Here is an 11298-nt window from a genome sequence, read left to right on the forward strand (position 1 = left end):
GGAGAAAGAAGGAGAAGGAGAAGGAGAAGGAGAAGGAGAAGGAGAAGGAGAAGGAAAGAAGGAGATTCCCAGCGTGCACAATAGCTTTGTAGTCTGACATCTAATTACCAGCAAAGGAGAGGGTGGAGGAAGGCCAGATATAGCAGAGGAAGAGAGAAAAGCTCCTGGGAGAAAACCAGAGTGTTTTACAAGGTGGAGTTGCTCTGCTCACCTGTGCTTAATGAAGATGCTGTGACTAAACACTTTTAAGGTATCACTCCAGAGAAATTCCTTTTTTTCTATTGGGAAAGTTTGTCTGGGTGGATTTGAGGTCCTTTTCTGCTGCTTAGGGAATTCCACAGGCTGGCACAGACTACAAAACACCCTTAAACATCAGCAGAAATCAAGAAGTAGTAAATGAACAGGAATTGCCATGCCATCAGGGAATGCCAGGAGGTGGATACAGGCTGCACCAAGAGCAGGCACAGGAAATCTGCTGAGTCCCAAAGGCCTCTGATTTATTGCCCTGGTGGAAACCATCTGCCCAGCACATGGTCAGTCAACCTGACGCCTCTAAGAAATCCCACCTGAAAACCCAGCAGGCTGAGACATAGGGCAAAAGGGATCACTTGGGTCATAAATACAACTCTGTGTTTCTGCAGGGAACTGAGCTACATATTTCACTCAGAATGAGTGAGTGGGTGAGCTGGTGAGGGATATGGGTAGGAGTTTTTGTTTTATGGGAAAAAATCCGCAATTTTGGAATTTGTTTTCTGCTTTGAAGCAGGTAATAAATTTGTCATGGATTGCAATTCCAAAATTGCTTCACATGAGGTAGATCAAAGTGTTTGGCATCTATGAAATTTGGTGTAGGCCTTCAAAAATTGTAAATTATATTTTTCTATAAAACTGAAAGACATTGAACCAAAACATTCCAAAATATAGAAAAATCTGAAGCAATTTGAGTTTATTTAAATTTTGTCCAATTCAAATCACTTCTTCAAGAGAATTCTTTTCCCAACACATCAGCATTTCCAAGCAGAAAAAAACACTGGTCCTGTTTCCCATCTCTGGTGTTGTTCTTGCACCTCTGCTCAAAAACCCCTAAAACTTTTAAAGCTGGAGAAGGTGGCTCGTGCTGGAAGCAGCTTTGGGGAACAGTCCCCATGTGCTGATGTGAGCCCTGGACATGCTGGGATCTCCTGGGATACCCAGAGCAGACACCCAAGCATTCCCCCAGAGACTTGTCAGCCAGACACACATGGGCAGCTGGTTTCTGTCACCACAGGCAGAGCCGGAGGGCACCACACACAACAGAGGCAGCTGCCTCTGCACACAACAGCACCCTGACAGCATTTTCTTGTCTCAACAAATTACCCTGAAGTGCCCTAAAATATTCAGTTTGCTGGAAGGAATTGGAGAAACGTGAAGACATAGGATGTATTTTGCTGAGCTGACCAGAAAATCTTTCCTGCAGTCAGAGCATGATGTAGCACAGCAGCAGAAGGTGAGGAGGAGATTAAGGCACAACAAAGCAAATGTTTTGCAGTGACATTTGTCCTGGAGTGTAAATTAAGAGCTGGAAGGGCTTGGTGACAGTCCAGCACACACCAACAGCAGGGTCTCCATCAGGAGCCAGATGTGACAGCCCAGCCTGCAGGACCAGCTGCTGAGGGGATGCTAAAGGTAGTATAAAAATAAAGCACTTGTCAGGGTGAGAAGGGCTGAGTATTTCATCACTCTGCCTTGACCAATGACTAGCAAAGCATGAGCAAGGAGGATTTCTGTTTTGTTAGGAGCTGTTTTCTGATTCACAGTTTGCTGGGCTTGGGCAAATACCTTCCGTTGACTTAAGGCTTGTGAGAACCAAGGCTGCACCATCCCCCACCTGCTGGCATCTCTGCTCCTTTTGGTGCAGGACAGCAAAATACAGCATTTTTACAGAAAAAAATACATCAAACACATGGCTGGCCCAAAACCTGTAAGAAGCAACAGGTTTGGTGCTCAGCTTCTCTTCTGCCTAACCTCCGCACACGGAAGCAAACCCTTCACTGCCACAGGAAAAGAAGCTTCACCCCATCTGAGTGACTTGACAAATTCTGTCCAAGGAGATTTGTTGTTTAAGGGACATTTCACTGAGCACACGGGTAGGTTTGGTTCTCGAGGCCTTGCATCTCAGGGAGACAGGCAGGGAAAGGGCAGGGAGAGGAGCCTGGCAGGGGCAGAGCATTGGCAGCGCCGTGCTGGTGGCGCTGCTGGACCCACGGTGCTGGGCCCCTCTCCGCAGGCTGTAGGCAGGCTCTGAGCTGCACGGGGCAGCTTCACACCCTTGTCCACACGCTGGGACAACCTATATACACCTGTGGCATCCAGCATCAGCCGCTCCCGCAGCACGGATCCTCAGGCTGCTTTCCCACAGCTGAGCCAAGGAAAGCTCTCCACGCACGGAGGGATGGCACAGGCACGGTGACAGCTCAGCGCTGCCATGCGAGGCACGCCGCCGCCGCACCGGGAGCCGTGGCCGTGGGAAAGCCTTTGATCTGGCCACATCTCCCAGGGCCGCCTGCCGGACTCCGCTTCCACTTGGGTACCTGCTCTTGTAAACATCGGCGCCGGCGCAAGCAGAAGCCACATCCTGTCATCCCCTTGTGCAATCTGCAGGGCCATCTCCTCCTCGGCCACAGCCAGAGAGGTTGCGACACGCAGGGAGCGCCAGGTCCGTGTGGGGCAATGCGAGGCCGGTTCCCGTCGGGGCGCGGCCCCGGCTCCATCCACCGCACGCACCCGGGGTTTTATTTTTCAAGTGACCAGTGCAGACTACGTGCTTCAGGAGATGGTTTCTGCTAGTAATTCTTCTCTCCACAGGAACATATATCTGACTTTATAATTCATGCATGCCTGGGAAGTTCAATCCAGTCCCACTGGAGTAGCAAGCTTGGTGGGAGTTTATTTATTTAAAAGAGTGCATGCAGTAGCATGGAAAAAAAAATAAAATCTATCAGAAACCATAAGTCTTAATTCTAACCTAGCTTTGTTTTTCTTAAAATATGGTCTCGGGAAACTGCTTTTAAAATGTGGCTTCCATGTAGCCTCAGCTTTTTTAGTATTGCAATCGCCACAGAACAGCGTTATAGTATAATAATTAGAACATTTACAAAATGAAGATAATATATGGCTGATCCAAGTTTCTATGGAAATTTGGAGGCTATGCTGTATGCAGCTGTTCCCAACTAATGCAAAGGTTGGCTGTAAGTTTACTTCTGAGCCCATTTGTAACTTGGGGGATAATTTATCTGTTCTGTTTACACAGTTCTCAGCTTGCACAGCCCTAGAGTGCAACATTTCTATGATTCCCAAGGAAAAGGGTGCTTCATCCTCTCAGCTCAGCCTGAGCAATTAGTGTTCTTAGGCTTAATGAGACACCTCTGCTGAAAGGTGTGGGTGCTTGCTCTGGTGTTGCAGACATTGCACTGAACGAGATCTACCAGAACGAGAGATGCACAAGGGGTGGACTGCAAACCCTTGCTCACAGTAGCCTGTTGTACCCCCAGATTTGCCAGAGGCTCTGCCAGATGATGGGCTGTGGGTATGGGCCCATCCCTGTTGGTTCCTGCTAATGGGTTTTGGTGAGCCCGTGAAGGGTAAACAAAGACCAGAGGAAGCTGAAAAAAGGCAGTTTTACCCCAGGATGAGGCTGGCATCTTAAGGGTAGGAAAACAGTTCTCTGAAGTTATGGACACTGTTATACCTGTCACCTCATTAACACTTTCACAGACTCACACAGATCAGGGGAAACTGTTGGTTGACAAAGAAAAAGGGAAGAAACACCTGAAAAAGATTTTAGATGCAATGATGAAGGACTTCTGGGGCTTATACTTTATAAATCAGGCTGATAAAATTCTGGACAGCCTGCATCTTCTTGTGGGAGACCAGAGAGTAGGCACTTGCTACCTGCTCATCATCATGACATAATTATCTTTTACATTCACTAACTTATCTCCAGTTAGTCCATGGCTGATATAAGCAGTTTTCACTTTGCAATGCTTAATTACTAATGAAGAAAGTATTAATATCTTCTAAGCAAAGAAAGTTGGCCAGAGGAGCAAAGCTCCAGCAGCTACACAATGGCCCCAGGGGTGTAAAATTTTCAAGCCTCATTGAAACAACAGCATGAAAACCTGCTTTTGACAAAGGGACAGAAAAACTCTGCCAGTCAGGAGTGCACAGAAGAAAATCTTCCAGCTGAAGTAAGGCCGGAGGTTCCCATCCTGAACAAATATTTAGCACCATTCACCAAATGAATCCCTTAGCATTAGTTTAAACTCAAAGACAGAAAGTCATAAAGTTTCACAGTGGGAATTTAAAAAAAAAAAAACGCCCAAACAACTAAAAATAAGCCAAAATACACAAAAAACCCCCCAATCCCAGTATTTTAATTCCTGTTTGTATTTAGCCACTGCAGGACAGCTGAGTTACAGTTGGGATGGAGGTGGTGATGGCTCAAAAGTGTCATTGATTTTAGAGAGTAACTGTATCCAGAGGTCCTCAGTCATTTCTCAGTGAAAATAATTTGCAAATAATGATACATATCCCAAGATATTAAAAAGTCTGTCAAAGGGGGCCTACAGGAATGCTGGAAAGGAACTTTTAACTAGAGCATGTAGTGACAAGACAAGGGGTAGGTTTAGATTAGATATCAGGAAGAAATTCTTTACTGTGAGATGAGGGCAAGGGATTTGAATACTCATATGTTGTATTGCATAAGCATGCAAGCCAGGCTGAGATCAACCTGAACTCCTCTGTTTCCCCAAAGGGCAGGATCAGCTCAGCCCCAGCAGGCACAGACTCTGCTCTGATGGTTAGCAATGCCCTGTTCACCCTCTGGTCTCCCTGACTTGTGTGTGGGGAGTAAGAAAGGGGTTTTGATGTAACACAAGAGTGATTTCCTAGAAGACAAGAAGATTAGCTGCCTGTTTGCAGAAGCACAGGTCTCTCTCTGTTCATGCCAGGGTCTGCAGCAATAAATCACAAGTTCACTTGGATGCATTCTTTATTGCCTATGGGAACCCTGTTGCTAAGTCACACAATTATGTCACCATGGAGCATCTACGATTTTTTTTTTTTTTTTTTTTTTTTTTTTTTTTTTGTAGTTGGGTTTCTTTGGTTCCCCAGAAAATCTTCTGGGCATACAGGTTTCCTTAAGGTAAAATCTTAAATTTCCAGTTACATATTACCTAGATTTTGGTCATCATCTTACCTGCAACCTGGACAGCCCATGAAAACATGTCTTCATATGATTATCTGCTGGGTTATAACAGCAGCCACTTCAACAGAGCTGCTCACTTTACTTTTCAGGACAAAATAGATAAAATGTTACAGGGTCTAGTACTATCAGTTTCCAGAAGTCCTACATCAGTTCCTTATCATCATCAACCATAACAATACAAAAATTGAACTAAGATTTATCTGAGATTAACAGACAGGTCTCCTGCAACATATGAAGAAGTCCATTAGAAAGTAATTTGCAGTCTGCTTGCTTTTTGCTAGAGAAGCTCTGGATGCCCCATCCATGGAAATGTTCAAGGCCAGGTTGGATGAGGCTTTGATCAACCCAGGCTAGTGGGTGGCATCCCTTCCTATGGCAGATGATCTTTAAGGTCCCTTCCAACCCAAACCACTTTGTGATTCTGGTTTGCAGGACACCACCTCTCATACTCTGATGGCCAGTTTTGTTGTTTCTATGATTATACTATTTTAAAGCCAGAGCCTAAATATCTCTGCATGTATTGAAATCTCTCCTTGTACACATAAAGGCTTTGGTGGGGTTTTTTTTGTTTTGTTTTGTTTTTTTTTTTATTATTTAGATTCTGGTATTTTCTTTGTGACTACTATGGCTACATGCATTAAACTAGCTCTGAGGTTAGACAGCAATTAGAGCAAATGTTAAGATCATCAGCCACTCAGGTCTATTAAAGCAGAAAACTATTTTTGAGGCAATCCAAGAAACACAGCCCAGCTGGCCAACAACAACACACCTTCCTCGTAAAGACGCAGGTTTTTGTGCAGCTGCATCTGACCCCTGAGCTCAGAGGAGCCCGAGCGCCAGCTAATAATGCAGCTGCAATGCAGATACATCCTGGGAGCACACTGCCTTTCAGTTTGCTTTCCCAAAAAAGGGGGGAGGTGTGTGGTGTCCAACTGTGTCCACCCAGACAGAGAGATACAAGAGAAACCTGTTACAAAGAGCAAACTGGAGCCAGACCTGAAACTGTGACAAGATGGTGCAAGCTGGGATCCAGGAGCACATGAGTTTCTCTTGCAGAACCAGTTGTCCTCATCCCATGCAACTTTGGTTTCCACTGGTAGGGAAGATCCTTTTTCCTGTCAGAAGACAGAGCATCAGGCTGCAGCATTTGCATGGCAAAATACATTCTTGATTAGAAATAGCCAAAAACTTCCAATTAATTAACAGCTAAAAATTACTTTAAAGAGGTTTTAATATTTCTTTTTTTAACCTACTCTGGTCCCCTTGAAATTTAATAACAGAAAAACCAGTGTTAAACTTCTAGGGTGTTTTAATTCACTTTAATTCTCAAATATGTCCCAGACTTTTAAGAATAAGGGTTGTTGCCTAATGTTCACCCCAATGGTACCTTTCAGGCCATACTGCAAACTGCAAGGATCCATTAAGGAGAAGGCTACATCAACAGCCCTTCTGTTTTATGGCTGCTTTGCCCAAGCAGTGTGGCCGTGGTGTTCCTGGGATCCAGAGCAGAGGGGTGGGAGGGCAGGAGCTACCTGGTGGGAGCTTCACAGGATCTCCATTGGCATGGATGGAGCCTGCAACCACAGTGAAACAAAGGAGGGGTTTTGGTAACAAAACTGACCTTTATGAATACTGCTGGTATCATAAGTATGTCTGCAGACCCTCACAAGATGCCTGTTGGCAAGGAGGAAGGAGCAGGACATGTGCACACATGCAGGGCACATCAGGAGGTATCGGGACGTTAAGCACCTGTTTTTAAATAATTCAAACCATGTTCTTTTCAATCCTACCTCAGGCAGGCCTCCAGAGTTGTCCTGGCACCTGCACACTGGCTTCTCAGGGTTTAGTCCTGCAATCTGCATCCATCCTTCCCTCTCCTATTTGATCAACAAGTTTGTAAAATGCTGATTCTGCAGGGATTTTTCCATTTTTCTCTAAAATGAAACTGTCACAGGGAAACAAGAACTCATCTGTTGTACCAATATGTGAGATAAAAAGGATGCAGATTGCAGAACGGAAAAAATAATAATACGAACAACAAGACATCAAGACCATCTTTAAAGCAGAAGCAAGACGTATTGAGTAGGGAAGAGCTAAGAACCTTGTTTATATACATCTCATGTGCTTTTTGTTTGTGGAATAAAAAAGAAAAAAAGATATCTGGATGTTCATACTCACATGGAGACATTACATGATCATTACACTTGTAGACTTTCTGTCTTCCCCAGTCCATTAACATCCCATCTCCACACCTCAAGCAAGATTTCCCTGGAGATGTCACCTTCTTTCATCACATCTAATATCTAATAAAGACATAAGAGAATTTAATAACAGACTGCACAGGGGAGCCTTCTGTTCAAACAGCCAAGGTTGCAGCTGATGAGTTTCTGCTACAGATGCTGAAGAAGTATAAGAGAGACCAGGAAACCCCAGGGTGTTTAGTTTTGGAGATCATGGCTGCAAAGCCACTGATATCACCCCAGCCAACCCAAAATTGTATGAAACAAGGCATAAAAAGCTTGTCCAGCCTTTCCAGCTTCAGCAGATCGAGTACAGCTCCCTGTCACTTGGCTCTGTAAATTTACAAAATTCTTTGTGGGAGGGGAACTGCCTTCTCCAAAGGATCCTGAGACAACACAGCAAGTGAAAAAGAACAAAGTGGTCAAAGTGAACTTATACCCATCTTAATCACACTTGCTGAATTTAACAGAGTATTCCTGGAGTGCTTAAAAAAATCTGCTGCCCTAGTTGAGAAACCAGCTTCTCATTGGTCTCCTGCTGGAATAAGTACTTGCAAGAAGAGCACAGTGTTTTATGGCCCCTCTCTCCCAGCCCTGATATAGTTTCCACAGCTAAAATTTTCAGGAAGGACTATTGGGTTTGGGTACTGAAATTGAAAAAACCTTAGGAAGCTAATGTTTTGGTTTTTTTTTTTTTTTATCTGGAGGTGAACAATCATTGTCACAGCAGTGGTCTTGTATAAAACCACCTCAAAATTCCAGAAAAACTGGGAAATGAAGGTTGCAAAAATACCACATCATTTCTAAAAATTGTGACAAGCTAAAATAAAGCACACTGACCTGACAGCTGGGTCTTGAGGTTCTGTATGGCTTATTCATGCAGTGCCTGCCAGGTCCTTTCTCATGCATCTTTTACAAATCTATGTTCACAATATTCATTCTGCAGAGGTGTACTGGAATGTTTTTCTATAAATGCTTTTGCTGCTGGAGATGGGCTTCATGATTCTCCTCAGGTGTGTGTTTAAATGGAGAAGGGAACAAGCCAAGTATAGACAGATGTCTGGTTACAAACATTATGTATGTACTATCAGGTAAATATAAATGAGAAATGGAAAATGTTTATTTGCTGAGAGATGAGCCAGACAACTAAGGGCAATGCCCTTAAGAGTTAAGCACCTAGTTTTGCCACTGGATTGCTGAGGAGGACAGATATGCAAGGCATTGGTGATAACTGCAGAAAGGTTATTATTGAGTAAAGAACTGAGGACCCTTTCACTCCCCCTTTCTCACTAAATCTGTGAATTCAGTTTTTACTACACTAAAAAAAATCTCAACTTTTTCTTTTCAACTATTTAATGTAAATTGCCAGATTTCTTTTATGCTTCAGGAGATTCCTTCCAAAATAGAGTAGGGTTGGTATTAATTTCTGGGCTTTCTCCCAGAAATATCTCTATTTTTCTTGTTCCTTCACAGGCCCAGTGATTCCCTCATTCTGGGCTCCCCACACTTGGTGTCCTCATCCTCCTCCTGGAGATCTCACAGACCTGGCGCATCACACATTTGTGTGTCACCCACTTCTGCCACCCCAGAGTCCTCACCGCTTTGCTGCCAGAGCATTGAGCCATGGGGAAGAAGAAGTTTGTACGGTCCAGAAATGGTCTTCAGGAGAAGAAAGGAAATGCTGAGTGTTGGCTACTTGGCAAAGGCTGTGCGTCTGCTGCTGTTGTGGAAAATGCCTGGGAGGCACCATTAACCATTGCTCATTGCTACAGGCTGGCTTGTGTCCATACCACTAAGGACCAGCGCTCTCTGAAGGGCAGTGGTTACCTTCATGCTGTGCAGCCCTTGGCCTGGGTCTCCTCTGAGCTGCCTGCAGAGCCCACAGACCCCAGGTCAATAATTAGTGCATCGGGCACTTTTTTACATTTGAAATTCTCCAAGTGGTGAAAGGACTGGGTGGCAGCCTGCCAGCATCATGGTTTTCAGCAGGATCTGAAGGCATTTTGGGTTCTACAGCATTGACTGCATGGAGGACAGTGGGCATGAGATCTCCTGGGATGGCTGGAGGACCTCCAGGGTAGAGTCTGGTCCAACTCATGGTAGGCTTCTCTGTGCAACCCTGAAAAGAAGCTCTGTCATTTGTGTCAAGGTTACACCTTGGGAGAAACCAGTTGGTTTGCTCTGGAGCAGAGACAGGAGGGAGCTCATATGCATGCCACGGAGACAGCCAGTGAGCAGAGCCCGGGGGGAACAGAGGCAGCCAAATTGGCTGTGCAGACAAAAGGTGCTCTCATACCCCCACCATGGTCTCACCCAGTGAGACGTTAAACACAGAACAAGCAATGCAATTTTTCCTGACCATCACCTGCAGGATTGGCAGCAGGACTCTCGCTGGTCACTGTCACAGCCATCAGTCTGGAGGTGACTCTGGCATGTGCTTCCTCGGCCACCATGAACTCCTCAAGCTTTGTCAGATGAGGACAATCTTCATGCCTTGGCTCTGCAATTTTTAAAGGTCAGTGTGACTAAACAGCAATTCTTCTGTATCTCTTTCAATTAGCCTTTGGTTTTGGGCCTGTATAGGGGTTTAAGCTCAGTCTTAACCTTAAGATGTTAAGACACATGAAACACCTAAGCCCAAATTAAACAGCACACAACTGGTGGGTTTCAATATTCCCCCATCCCATTTACAGCCCACATTTGCAGTTGTGATGATATTCTCTAGCATACACAGTCTATTTACAGCAATACACGAAAATGTTTACCTTAAAATATAAATGTAATTATAAAGGTATAATTAAAGATATGCTTGTGCTTTTCTGAGCCACCTCAAATTACAGTTTCAAATTATAACAATAAAAAAGGATCAAATTAGTGACCTTGATTAATTTCATTACAGAGTGGAGTGAGCACCAGTCAGCACATGGTAAGCTTACGCTGCCTGACCTCATTTCATCCGGCCTCTTCCCTGCAACACAAGAGCTCCCGATGGCACATCAGGTGAGTCGTTCCTCCCAAAGACAGTTGCTAAGCAATCAGCTGCAGGGTTATAAATGTTGAGTGCTTGATATACAGCACATGGGGTAGAGATTAACTCTTTTTTTTTTTTTTTCTTTGTCTTTCCAGGTATTAAGGGAACCAGGGTGGTTCACCTGAACTGCACTGAAGGAGTTTGGAATAAGAAATCAACCCAGATTTAAGGCAGCCTTCAGTGTTTGTGTACAGGTTGAACTGATTTATCGTGCATGCTATGTGCCAAGTTGCAAAACCTTGCTATATTAGTGATTTTAAAAGAGGAACAATTTGATTTGTCATTACTAATAGGGATGTAACTAAATTAGTCTCCCACATACTTTATGCTGATGAGGTCTTGCTTAGATTTCCCTTTGTAGATTTACATCCTCACTAGCTTTAATCACAGCTAAGAAACTTACCGTATGAGTAATACTATTATGAAATACTGAAGTATTTTCAGAGGGGTTTAGAAACCCAAGAAAATCACAGAAGTCAAAATCAAAGGTAAGCTTTAACATTCAGCCCTATGTTGTACATTTGATTAAATATTAATTCACAGCAATGTGTTGGGTACTTACAACCAAGCTCTCTTGACCCATTTGAAATGCACAGTCACGTATATAAACTTGGCATTTGAAAAAGGACAGGTCAATGCTGTAGATCCCACTTAAATATTTTCTACAATTCTTGCTTAATTAATGGTCTAACCCACTCATATAAGTTGTTGACTTGCTCGCAGTTGTGGAATTAGGAAAATATTGGTGTAAGATAGATATGCAGACTTTGAAAATGTATAGT

At 44.0% G+C, this 11298-nt stretch overlaps 1 long non-coding RNA gene across 5 annotated transcripts; it reads right to left on the reverse strand.

Annotated features, from left to right (window-relative positions):
• Positions 1-2811: 2811 nt before the first annotated feature.
• On the reverse strand, positions 2812-11298 carry LOC137472952 (uncharacterized). Of its 5 annotated transcripts, XR_010998523.1 has the most exons (7): positions 10432-11298; positions 9851-9985; positions 7036-7190; positions 6633-6819; positions 6242-6360; positions 5237-5326; positions 2812-2877 (listed from the first exon to the last, which is right to left on the reverse strand). It is a non-coding gene; the product is annotated as an uncharacterized lncRNA (long non-coding RNA). The 5 variants fall into 5 exon arrangements; XR_010998522.1 differs by lacking the exon at positions 7036-7190 and having other exon boundaries at positions 2848-2913; positions 10432-11290; XR_010998524.1 differs by lacking the exons at positions 6633-6819; positions 7036-7190 and having other exon boundaries at positions 2821-2877; positions 10432-11278.

The sequence above is a fragment of the Anomalospiza imberbis genome, chromosome 4, assembly GCF_031753505.1.
Source record: "Anomalospiza imberbis isolate Cuckoo-Finch-1a 21T00152 chromosome 4, ASM3175350v1, whole genome shotgun sequence".
Classification (NCBI taxonomy): domain Eukaryota; kingdom Metazoa; phylum Chordata; class Aves; order Passeriformes; family Viduidae; genus Anomalospiza; species Anomalospiza imberbis.